Raw genomic sequence first — 12,826 nt, 5'->3', positions numbered from 1 at the left:
GTCCAACGGACGGCGCCTTTTCTATGCAAATTAAGGAATTTCGGGACATTTTTGGAACGGAAACGCGTCCGGCTTAGTGCGCCGAGTGCGGTCGAGGTGTTTTTTTTTGTGAAAAAGTGTGCACAAAAAAGAATACGGGGCCCCTGCTCATGCTTTTTTGTGTTTCGCCTACGGCTCGAGTCTCAGAAATGCTCTGGGAAAACACTCTGAATCTCTGGTGTAGGCAAGGCCTCAAGGGCCTCTAATGAACGCACCCTCCCCCGAGGCCCTGGGCCCCACGGTTCCGGAGTCACGGGCGGTTAAAGTTTTAGATTGTTGGCCTTATTTCTCCCGAACGCAGGGGCCCCGGGCCTCGTATGAGGTATCGTTGGAAAGGTCTCGAGGACCTCTAACGAACGAGCCCTCCCCCGAGTTCCTGGACCCCGTGGTTCGGGAGTAACGGGCGGTTAAAAATGGTCGCTTCTCGGCCTTATTTCTCCCGAACGCAGGGGCCCCGGGCCTCGTGTGAGGTCTCGTTGGAAAGGTCTCGAGGCCATCTAACGAACGCGTCCTCCCCCGGGAACCTGGGCCCCGCGGTTCGGGAGTCACGGGAAGTTAAATTTGTAGATTCTCTGCCTTATTTCTCCCGATCTCAGGGGTCCAGGGCCTCGTGTGAGGTCTCGTTGGAAAGGACTCGAGGGCCTCTAACGAACGAGCCCTCCCCCGAGTTCCTGGGCCCCGCGGTTCGGGAGTAGCGGGCGGTTAAAAATGGTCGATTCTCAGCCTTATTTCTCCCGAACGCAGGGGCCCCGGGCCTCGTGTGAGGTCTCGTTGGAAAGGTCTCGAGGCCATCTAACGAACGCGCCCTCCCCCGGGAACCTGGGCCCCGCGGTTCGGGAGTCACGGGAAGTTAAAGTTGTAGATTCTCGGCCTTATTTCTCCCGATCTCAGGGGTCCAAGGCCTCGTGTGAGGTCTCGTTGGAAAGGGCTCGACGGCCTCTAACGAACGAGCCCTCCCCCGAGTTCCTGGGCCCCGCGGTTCGGGAGTAGCGGGCGGTTAAAAATGATGGATTCTCGGCCTTATTTCTCCTGAACCCATGGGCCCCGGGCCTCGTGTGAGGTGTCGTTGGAAAGGTCTCGACGTCCTCTAAAGAACGAGCCCACGCTCGAGTTCCTGGGTCCCTCGGTTCGGGAGCAAGAGCCCTCGGAAGTTAAAATTTGCGTTCCGCCAGGGGGCGCCCCGGAGGCTGCACTCAAATCACCTAAAAGTTAGATGAGGGTGTTTGTTTGAGTGTGCCCTGTACAGTAGAGGTGTTTTCATCCATAAAATGTATATTAAATGTGAAATATCACCCATAAACATTGAGACCTGGAGTCAGTTATTTGACGGCCATTACGTAATTGGGAATCTGTACATCTTTGTGTTTTTGACTCCCGTTCGGCCCCAGAAGGCCCTAGGTCCACCAGGCTTGCGTTCCCGATAGGGGGTGCTGTGACGTAGAGAGGAGCGTTGGTTTGGGGGCCCTGGAGCCTTCCATAGCTGAACGGGAGCCCCGAACATAAAAACGTCCATTTTCAAATTTATGCTGTGGCCCCAAATAACCGGTCCACGGGACTGCCTTTTCTATGCAAATGAAGCACTCAAATCACCTAAAAGTTAGATGAGGGTGTTTGTTTGAGTGTGCCCAGTACAGTAGAGGTGTTTTCAGCCTGAGAAAACAGGGATCAAATAAACCTATGAGGCAAATGGGCCTGGTTTTTTTTTGGGTGAGACCAGGGTAAGAGCGCATCACCTGGGCAGTATTTTTACCTGGTCTCACCAGAAAACTTGCTGTGAAAGCTTGGATTCAGGGATAGCATTTTATGTTTCATTAGGTTTTACTTTGGCCCATATTAATGTTTATGGAACCAAAAAATAGGAATACTGCCTGAAATAGGTATAGCGTAATGATTTCAGCGTAAAGCCAAGATTTCAGCTATTTTGTGAATATAGCAGTGCAATTTTGAAGTCATCCGGGTTCTCCCGCTACGAACGGGACCAGGAAACCCCAAAACATACCTGCTCTCATTTATGTAGAGGCCCCCAAATAACTGGTCCACGGGCCTGCCTTTTCTATGCAAATGAGGCACTCAAATCACCTGAAAGTTAGATGAGTGTGTTTGTTTGAGTGTGCCCTGATCAGTAGAGCTGTTTTCATCCATAAAATGTATATTAAATGTGAAATATCACCCATAAACACTGAGACCTTGTGTCAGTTATTTGACGGCCATTACGTAATTGGGAATCTGTACTTCTTTGTGTTTTCAACTCCCGTTCGGCCCCAGAAGGCCCTAGGGCCACCAGGCTTGCGTTCCTATCTATGTCTCAGCGGCACCTATCTGAATCCAGAGTTCTGAGAAGATTGGATAAACTTGATTTTCCACCCCAAAAAATCTATAAGGCATATGTGTTTTTTTGGAGGGAAATTTTCAAGTTTCTCCATTCTTCTTGGAACTTTGGATTCCGATAGGGGGTGCTGTGACGTAGAGAGGAGCGTTGGTTTGGGGGCCCTGGAGCCTCCCATAGCTGAACGGGAGCCCCGAACATAAAAACGTCCATTTTCAAATTTATGCTGTGGCCCCAAATAACCGGTCCACGGGACTGCCTTTTCTATGCAAATGAAGCACTCAAATCACCTAAAAGTTAGATGAGGGTGTTTGTTTGAGTGTGCCCAGTACAGTAGAGGTGTTTTCAGCCTGAGAAAACAGGGATCAAATAAACCTATGAGGCAAATGGGCCTGGTTTTTTTTTGGGTGAGACCAGGGTAAGAGCGCATCACCTGGGCAGTATTTTTACCTGGTCTCACCAGAAAACTTGCTGTGAAAGCTTGGATTCAGGGATAGCATTTTATGTTTCATTAGGTTTTACTTTGGCCCATATTAATGTTTATGGAACCAAAAAATAGGAATACTGCCTGAAATAGGTATAGCGTAATGATTTCAGCGTAAAGCCAAGATTTCAGCTATTTTGTGAATATAGCAGTGCAATTTTGAAGTCATCCGGGTTCTCCCGCTACGAACGGGACCAGGAAACCCCAAAACATACCTGCTCTCATTTATGTAGAGGCCCCCAAATAACTGGTCCACGGGCCTGCCTTTTCTATGCAAATGAGGCACTCAAATCACCTGAAAGTTAGATGAGTGTGTTTGTTTGAGTGTGCCCTGATCAGTAGAGCTGTTTTCATCCATAAAATGTATATTAAATGTGAAATATCACCCATAAACACTGAGACCTTGTGTCAGTTATTTGACGGCCATTACGTAATTGGGAATCTGTACTTCTTTGTGTTTTCAACTTCCGTTCTGCCCCAGAAGGCCCTAGGGCCACCAGGCTTGCGTTCCTATCTATGTCTCAGCGGCACCTATCGGAATCCAGAGTTCCGAGAAGATTGGATAAACTTGATTTTCCACCCCAAAAAATCTATAAGGCATACCCCTTTGTGTTTTTTTGGAGGGAAATTTTCAAGTTTCTCCATTCTTCTTGGAACGTTGGATTCCGATAGGGGGTGCTGTGACGTAGAGAGGAGCGTTGGTTTGGGGGCCCTGGAGCCTCCCATAGCTGAACGGGAGCCCCGAACATAAAAACGTCCATTTTCAAATTTATGCTGTGGCCCCAAATAACCGGTCCACGGGACTGCCTTTTCTATGCAAATGAAGCACTCAAATCACCTAAAAGTTAGATGAGGGTGTTTGTTTGAGTGTGCCCAGTACAGCAGAGGTGTTTTCAGCCTGAGAAAACAGGGATCAAATAAACCTATGAGGCAAATGGGCCTGTTTTTTTTTGGGTGAGACCAGGGTAAGAGCGCATCACCTGGGCAGTATTTTTACCTGGTCTCACCAGAAAACTTGCTGTGAAAGCTTGGATTCAGGGATAGCATTTTATGTTTCATTAGCTTTTACTTTGGCCCATATTAATTAATGTGAGTTCCTGGGCCCCGGGGTTTGGGAGTAACGGACGGTTAAAAATGTGGATTCTTGACCTTATTTCTCGTGAACGCAGTGGTCCCGGGAGCTGGGGATGGTGGGGTTGGAAGGGCCCCTAGGCCTTCTCCCAGCACCCGAAATTTGGAGCTCCAACTCGGTTTGGTTTCCGAGAAACGGCCCCTCAAAGCTAGACCGGAAGTGACCGTATCTAGGAAACCGAAGGTCCCAGGAGCTAGGGACGGTGGGGTTGGAAGGGCCCCTAGGCCTTCTCCTAGCACCAGAAATATGGAGCTCCAACTCGGTTTGGTTTCTGAGAAACGGCCCTTCAAAGCTGGACCGGAAGTGACCGTATCTCGGAAACCGGAGGCCCCAGAAGCTGGGGACGGTGGGGATAGAGGGTGCCCCCAGAGACCTTCCAGTGCCCGGAGTTTGGAGCTCAAACTCGGCTTGCCTTCCGAGATAATCCAGGTTATACATAAGGGACTTTTGGACAAAAAGGCCTCTATCTCGGTAAGGTAAGGTCCCAGCGGCTCGTCCTTAGGGGTGGTGCGGGGTCTTCAGGGGCCCTCTGGGGCCCCAGAGTCACAAGCCTCTGGGACTCTTCGTTCTGAAGCGCACCCTTTCCTGTTGGGCCCCGTGTCTCGGCCTGTGGGGGCGCTAGAAGCTCGAAACTTTGGGTTCCTATAGGGGGCGCTGGGGTCTCACCCTGTGTCGAACGAGCCCGCCCCCCAGGTCAAGGGCCTCCCGGGTCGGGAGCTAGAAATCATGCAAGTTCTGGATACTGTCATGCTTTACCATATGTGGTAAAATCAACCCCAAGAATTGGCCAAAATGGGACTGCCTTTTCTATGCAAATGAAGCACTCAAATCACCTAAAAGTTAGATGAGGGTGTTTGTTTGAGTGTGCTCTGTACAGTAGAGGTGTTTTCAGCCTGAGAAAACCGGGATCAAATAGACCTATGAGGCAAATGGGCCTGGTTTGTTTTGGGTGAGACCAGGGTAAGAGCGCATCACCTGGGCAGTATTTTTACCTGGTCTCACCAGAAAACTTGCTGTGAAAGCTTGGATTCAGGGATAGCATTTTATGTTTCATTAGCTTTTACTTTGGCCCATATTAATGTTTATGGGCTTAATTTAAAGAGGGGATTCAGGGCTACAATTTTAATTATGACAACTGGAATTCTGAGTCTCATGGCCTGAACATCTGGCCAAAAAATAGGAATACTGCCTGAAATAGGTATAGCGTAATGATTTCAGCGTAAAGCCAAGATTTCAGCTATTTTGTGAATATAGCAGTGCAATTTTGAAGTCATCCGGGTTCTCCCGCTACGAACGGGACCAGGAAACCCCAAAACATACCTGCTCTCATTTATGTAGAGGCCCCCAAATAACTGGTCCACGGGCCTGCCTTTTCTATGCAAATGAGGCACTCAAATCACCTGAAAGTTAGATGAGTGTGTTTGTTTGAATGTGCCCTGATCAGTAGAGGTGTTTTCATCCATAAAAATGTATATTAAATGCTAAATATCACCTATGAACACTATGACCTGGAGTCAGTTATTTGACGGCCATTACGTAATTGGGAATCTGTACGTCTTTGTGTTTTCAACTCCCGTTCGGCCCCAGAAGGCCCTAGGGCCAACTGGCTTGCGTTCCTATCTACGTCTCAGTGGCCTCTATCTGAATCCAGAGTTCCGAGAAGATCAGAGAAACTTGATTTTCCACCCCAAAAAATCTATAAGGCATACATACCCCTTTGTGTTTTTTGGAGGGAAATTTTCAAGTTTCTCCAATCTTCTTGGAACTTTGGATTCAGATAGGGGGTGCTGTGACGTAGAGAGGAGCGTTGGTTTGGGGGCCCTGGAGCCTTCCATAGCTGAACGGGAGCCCCGAACATAAAAACGTCCATTTTCAAATTTATGCTGTGGCCCCAAATAACCGGTCCATGGGACTGCCTTTTCTATGCTAATTAAGCACTCAAATCACCTGAAAGTTAGATGAGTGTGTTTGTTTGAGTGTGCCCTGTACAGTAGAGGTGTTTTCATCCATAAAAATGTATATTAAATGTGAAATATCATCTATGAACACTATGACCTGGAGTCAGTTATTTGGCAGCCATTACGTAATTGGGAATCTGTACGTCTTTGTGTTTTCGACTCCCGTTCGGGAACGCAGAGGCCCCGATGCTCGTGTGGGGACTTGTTGGAAATCTGCAGCCCTCCCCGTGTCAACCAAGCCTACCCCTGAGATCCTGGGCCCCGTGGTTCGGGAGTAATGGGCGGTTAAAAATGTGGATTCTTGGCCTTATTTCTCGTGAAAGCAGTGGTCCTGGGAGCTGGGGACGGTGGGGTTGGAAGGGCCCCTAGGTCTTCTCCCAGCACCAGAAATTTGGAGCTCCAACTCGGTTTGGTTTCCGAGAAACGACCCCTCAAACCTGGACCGGAAGTGACCGTATCTCGGAAACCGAAGGTCCCAGGAGCTGGGGACGATGGGGTTGGAAGGCCCCTTAGGGATTCTCCCAGCACCATAAATTTGGAGCTCCAACTCGGTTTTGTTTCTGAGAAACGGCCCCTCAAAGCTGGACCGGAAGTGACCGTATCTCGGAAACCGGAGGCTCCCAGAGCTGGGGACGGTGGGGTTAGAAGGGGCCCCCAGAGCCCTCCCATTGCCCGGAGTTTGGAGCTCAAATTCGGCTCTCCTTCCGAGATAATTCCAATTATACATAAGGGACTTTTGGACAAAAGGGCCTCTATCTCGGCAAAGGAAGGTCCCAGCGGCTCGTCCTTAGGAGTGGTGCGGGGACTTTAGGGGCCCTCTCGGACCTCAGAGTCACAATCCTCTGGGACTCTTCCTTCTGAAGTGCACCCTTTTCTGTTGGGCCCCGTGTCTCGGCCTGTGGGGGCGCTAGAAGCTCGAAACTTTGGGTTCCTATAGGGGGAGCTGGGGTCTTGCTGGAAAGGTGCCGCCGCCCCCCCCTCTTATTGTAAAAAGAAATCACACCGCCGTAGAGATTTGCACTTCGGGGGCCCGTGACGGGGCCCCCCCGAGAGCCGGAATCCCGAGTCCCGGGTCCCCACGACCTTTCGTCTCCGAACGGGAGCGACGCGTAAAAATAGCGGGTAATCGGTCAAATAACGGTTCCGTGGGATGGGGGCGTGGCCTGGGAGCGGTCAGGGGGGGTCACCTGATCATTTGACCAATATAGCGGGTAATCGGTCAAATAGTGTTTCCGTGGGATGGGGGCGTGGCTTAGGAGCGGTCAGGGGGGGTCACCTGATCATTCGACCAATATAGTGGGTAATCGGTCAAATAGTGGTTCCGTGGGAGGGGGCGTGGCTTAGGAGCGGTCAGGGAGTCACCTGATCACTGGCCCGGAATAGCGGGTAATCGGGCGAATAACCGGTCCGTGGGACGTGGGCGTGGCCTAGGAGCGGTCAGCAAGGTCCGGAACAAAGGGGTAATCGAGAAACGTCCGAACCCGAATTATACGAATGGCGTAGAAGCCCCCTGGGAGTAATACGGGACTGGGACGGTGTGTTCAGCCACACCCTGGGCGAAGGCGGTATTGCATCTGGGGCCCTCAAACTAGGGGGCGCTCCCGTCCGACCCCCGGCGGGGTCAGGGGCGCCGGACCTGCCCTGGCCGCTTCGGCCGGTCAGGGAGGGCTGGCGGAGCGCGTCGGCCGCCCCCCCAAAAATTTCCGCTGACCGGCGCGCAGCGACCGCGACCCCGCGTCCGCGACCCCGCTCCCCGTTGACGGTCCGGACACTTTCGGCAGCGCTCTGAGCTGTCGGGACTACCTAGAGGAACTGAAACTCTGTCTGTTTGGACTCGCAACTGAAAAAAATGCATTAACCTATGGACTCTACCTACCAATTTCTTCATTGAAAAAGAAGCTCTCTAATTCAGTGACATTCCACAATTTATACAGACACTTCATATTTATTTATATAATAGATGTTCTGTTGGCTTCTTTGAAGCGATATGACTCATGAGGCCGTACCTGCAATTGGGAAGGATGTTTGCGGCGAGCAGCAGTTGCGCTGATCGGGTGCGACGCCAGCCTTCTGCAACTCCTCGTTAGTATAGTGGACAGTATCTCCGCCTGTCACGCGGAAGACCGGGGTTCGATTCCCCGACGGGGAGGTCTAGTCCTTTACTGCTGCCCAAAGACCCATTCAAAAGTTATTGCTCCATTTACAAGTGACACAAAGAGCTGGCCAGGGGCCCCGGGCGACAGTTTTGAGCAAAAGAATTGCGTTGGTCGGGAATCGAACCCGGGTCAACTGCTTGGAAGGCAGCTATGCTCACCACTATACCACCAACGCAGGCATTTTGCTTGTTTGCTGAACGCCACCTTAGGCGGTCAATGCTCCCAACACATTTTCAGCGACTGTGTGCAGAGGAACTGAAACTCTGTCTGTTTGGACTCGCAACTGAAAAAAATGCATTAACCTATGGACTCTACCTACCAATCTCTTCATTGAAAAACAAGCTCTCTAATTCAGTGACATTCCACAATTTATACAGACACTTCATATTTATTTATATAATAGATGTTCTGTTGGCTTCTTTGAAGCGATATGACTCATGAGGCCGTACCTGCAAATGGGAAGCCTGTTTGCGACGAGCAGCAGTTGCGCTGATCGGGTGCGACGCCTCCTTCCGCAACTCCTCGTTAGTATAGTGGACAGTATCTCCGCCTGTCACGCGGAAGACCGGGGTTCGATTCCCCGACGGGGAGGTCTAGTCCTTTACTGCTGCCCAAAGACCCATTCAAAAGTTATTGCTCCATTTACAAGTGACACAAAGAGCTGGCCAGGGGCCCCGGGCGACAGTTTTGAGCAAAAGAATTGCGTTGGCCGGGAATCGAACCCGGGTCAACTGCTTGGAAGGCAGCTATGCTCACCACTATACCACCAACGCAGGCATTTTGCTTGTTTGCTGAACGCCACCTTACGCGGTCAATGCTCCCAACACATTATCAGTGACTGTGTGCAGAGGAACTGAAACTCTGTCTGTTTGGACCAGCAACTGAAAAAAATGCATTAACCTATGGACCTGACCTACAAATCTCTTCATTGAAAAACAAGCTCTCTAATTCAGTGACATTCCTCAATTTATACAGACACTTTATATTTAATTATATATTACATGTTCTGTTGGCTTCTCTTTGCTTCTGTGAAGCGATATGACTCATGAGGCCGTACCTGCAAATGGGAAGCCTGTTTGCGGCGAGCAGCAGTTGCGCTGATCGGGTGCGACGCCAGCCTTCCGCAACTCCTCGTTAGTATAGTGGACAGTATCTCCGCCTGTCACGCGGAAGACCGGGGTTCGATTCCCCGACGGGGAGGTCTAATTCTTTACTGCTGCCCAAAGACCCGTTCAAAAGTTATTGCTCCATTTACAAGTGACACAAAGAGCTGGCCAGGGGCCCCGGGCGACAGTTTTGAGCAAAAGAATTGCGTTGGCCAGGAATCGAACCCGGGTCAACTGCTTGGAAGGCAGCTATGGTCACCACTATACCACCATCGCAGGCATTTTGCTTGTTTGCTGAACGCCACCTTACGCGGTCAATGCTCCCAACACATTATCAGTGACTGTGTGCAGAGGAACTGAAACTCTGTCTGTTTGGACCAGCAACTGAAAAAAATGCATTAACCTATGGACCTGACCTACAAATCTCTTCATTGAAAAACAAGCTCTCTAATTCAGTGACATTCCTCAATTTATACAGACACTTTATATTTAATTATATATTACATGTTCTGTTGGCTTCTCTTTGCTTCTGTGAAGCGATATGACTCATGAGGCCGTACCTGCAAATGGGAAGCCTGTTTGCGGCGAGCAGCAGTTGCGCTGATCGGGTGCGACGCCAGCCTTCCGCAACTCCTCGTTAGTATAGTGGACAGTATCTCCGCCTGTCACGCGGAAGACCGGGGTTCGATTCCCCGACGGGGAGGTCTAATTCTTTACTGCTGCCCAAAGACCCGTTCAAAAGTTATTGCTCCATTTACAAGTGACACAAAGAGCTGGCCAGGGGCCCCGGGCGACAGTTTTGAGCAAAAGAATTGCGTTGGCCAGGAATCGAACCCGGGTCAACTGCTTGGAAGGCAGCTATGGTCACCACTATACCACCATCGCAGGCATTTTGCTTGTTTGCTGAACGCCACCTTAGGCGGTCAATGCTCCCAAAACATTTTCAGCGAATGTGTGCAGAGGAACTGAAACTCTGTCTGTTTGGACTCGCAACTGAAAAAAATGCATTAACCTATGGACTCTACCTACCAATCTCTTCATTGAAAAAGAAGCTCTCTAATTCAGTGACATTCCACAATTTATACAGACACTTCATATTTATTTATATAATAGATGTTCTGTTGGCTTCTTTGAAGCGATATGACTCATGAGGCCGTACCTGCAATTGGGAAGGATGTTTGCGGCGAGCAGCAGTTGCGCTGATCGGGTGCGACGCCAGCCTTCTGCAACTCCTCGTTAGTATAGTGGACAGTATCTCCGCCTGTCACGCGGAAGACCGAGGTTCGATTCCCCGACGGGGAGGTCTAATTCTTTACTGCTGCCCAAAGACCCATTCAAAAGTTATTGCTCCAGCTACAAGTGACACAAAGAGTTGGCCAGGGTCCCGGGAGACATTTTTGAGCAAAAGAATTGCGTTGGCCGGGAATCGAACCCGGGTCAACTGCTTGGAAGGCAGCTATGCTCACCACTATACCACCAACGCAGGCATTTTGCTTGTTTTCTGAACGCCACCTTAGGCGGTCAATGCTCCCAACACATTTTCAGCGACTGTGTGCAGAGGAACTGAAACTCTGTCTGTTTGGACTCGCAACTGAAAAAAATGCATTAACCTATGGACTCTACCTACCAATCTCTTCATTGAAAAACAAGCTCTCTAATTCAGTGACATTCCACAATTTATACAGACACTTCATATTTATTTATATAATAGATGTTCTGTTGGCTTCTTTGAAGCGATATGACTCATGAGGCCGTACCTGCAAATGGGAAGGATGTTTGCGGCGAGCAGCAGTTGCGCTGATCGGGTGCGACGCCAGCCTTCTGCAACTCCTCGTTAGTATAGTGGACAGTATCTCCGCCTGTCACGCGGAAGACCGGGGTTCGATTCCCCGACGGGGAGGTCTAGTCCTTTACTGCTGCCCAAAGACCCATTCAAAAGTTATTGCTCCATTTACAAGTAACACAAAGAGCTGGCCAGGGGCCCCGGGCGACAGTTTTGAGCAAAAGAATTGTGTTGGCCGGGAATCAAACCCGGGTCAACTGCTTGGAAGGCAGCTATGCTCACCACTATACCACCAACGCAGGCATTTTGCTTGTTTGCTGAACGCCACCTTAGGCGGTCAATGCTCCCAACACATTATCAGCGACTGTGTGCAGAGGAACTGAAACTCTGTCTGTTTGGACTCGCAACTGAAAAAAATGCATTAACCTATGGACTCTACCTACCAATCTCTTCATTGAAAAACAAGCTCACTAATTCAGTGACATTCCACAATTTATACAGACACTTCATATTTATTTATATAATAGATGTTCTGTTGGCTTCTTTGAAGCGATATGACTCATGAGGCCGTACCTGCAAATGGGAAGCCTGTTTGCGACGAGCAGCAGTTGCGCTGATCGGGTGCGACGCCTCCTTCCGCAACTCCTCGTTAGTATAGTGGACAGTATCTCCGCCTGTCATGTGGAAGACCGGGGTTCGATTCCCCGACGGGGAGGTCTAATTCTTTACTGCTGCCCAAAGACCCATTCAAAAGTTATTGCTCCAGCTACAAGTGACACAAAGAGCTGGCCAGGGTCCCGGGAGACATTTTTGAGCAAAAGAATTGCGTTGGCCGGGGAATCGAACCCGGGTCAACTGCTTGGAAGGCAGCTATGCTCACCACTATACCACCAACGCAGGCATTTTGCTTGTTTGCTGAACGCCACCTTAGGCGGTCAATGCTCCCAACACATTTTCAGCGACTGTGTCCAGAGGAACTGAAACTCTGTCTGTTTGGACTCGCAACTGAAAAAAATGCATTAACCTATGGACTCTACCTACCAATCTCTTCATTGAAAAACAAGCTCTCTAATTCAGTGACATTCCACAATTTATACAGACACTTCATATTTATTTATATAATAGATGTTCTGTTGGCTTCTTTGAAGCGATATGACTCATGAGGCCGTACCTGCAAATGGGAAGGATGTTTGCGGCGAGCAGCAGTTGCGCTGATCGGGTGCGACGCCAGCCTTCTGCAACTCCTCGTTAGTATAGTGGACAGTATCTCCGCCTGTCACGCGGAAGACCGGGGTTCGATTCCCCGACGGGGAGGTCTAGTCCTTTACTGCTGCCCAAAGACCCATTCAAAAGTTATTGCTCCATTTACAAGTGACACAAAGAGCTGGCCAGGGGCCCCGGGCGACAGTTTTGAGCAAAAGAATTGTGTTGGCCGGGAATCAAACCCGGGTCAACTGCTTGGAAGGCAGCTATGCTCACCACTATACCACCAACGCAGGCATTTTGCTTGTTTGCTGAACGCCACCTTAGGCGGTCAATGCTCCCAACACATTATCAGCGACTGTGTGCAGAGGAACTGAAACTCTGTCTGTTTGGACTCGCAACTGAAAAAAAATGCATTAACCTATGGACTCTACCTACCAATCTCTTCATTGAAAAACAAGCTCTCTAATTCAGTGACATTCCACAATTTATACAGACACTTCATATTTATTTATATAATAGATGTTCTGTTGGCTTCTTTGAAGCGATATGACTCATGAGGCCGTACCTGCAAATGGGAAGCCTGTTTGCGACGAGCAGCAGTTGCGCTGATCGGGTGCGACGCCTCCTTCCGCAACT

At 49.8% G+C, this 12,826-nt stretch overlaps 2 non-coding genes across 2 annotated transcripts; both read right to left on the bottom strand.

Annotated features, from left to right (window-relative positions):
- Nucleotides 1-8,796: 8,796 nt before the first annotated feature.
- On the bottom strand, nt 8,797-8,868 carry trnag-ucc (transfer RNA glycine (anticodon UCC)). The gene has a single exon. It is a non-coding gene; the product is annotated as a tRNA-Gly (tRNA).
- A 1,744-nt stretch (nt 8,869-10,612) lies between these two features.
- trnag-ucc (transfer RNA glycine (anticodon UCC)) lies at nt 10,613-10,684 on the bottom strand. Its single transcript has one exon. It is a non-coding gene; the product is annotated as a tRNA-Gly (tRNA).
- Between the last annotated feature and the right edge of the window lie 2,142 nt (nt 10,685-12,826).

The sequence above is a fragment of the Pseudorasbora parva genome, chromosome 2 (genome assembly GCF_024679245.1).
Source record: "Pseudorasbora parva isolate DD20220531a chromosome 2, ASM2467924v1, whole genome shotgun sequence".
In the NCBI taxonomy this organism is placed as follows: domain Eukaryota; kingdom Metazoa; phylum Chordata; class Actinopteri; order Cypriniformes; family Gobionidae; genus Pseudorasbora; species Pseudorasbora parva.
This window is presented reverse-complemented; position numbering and strand designations above follow the sequence as displayed.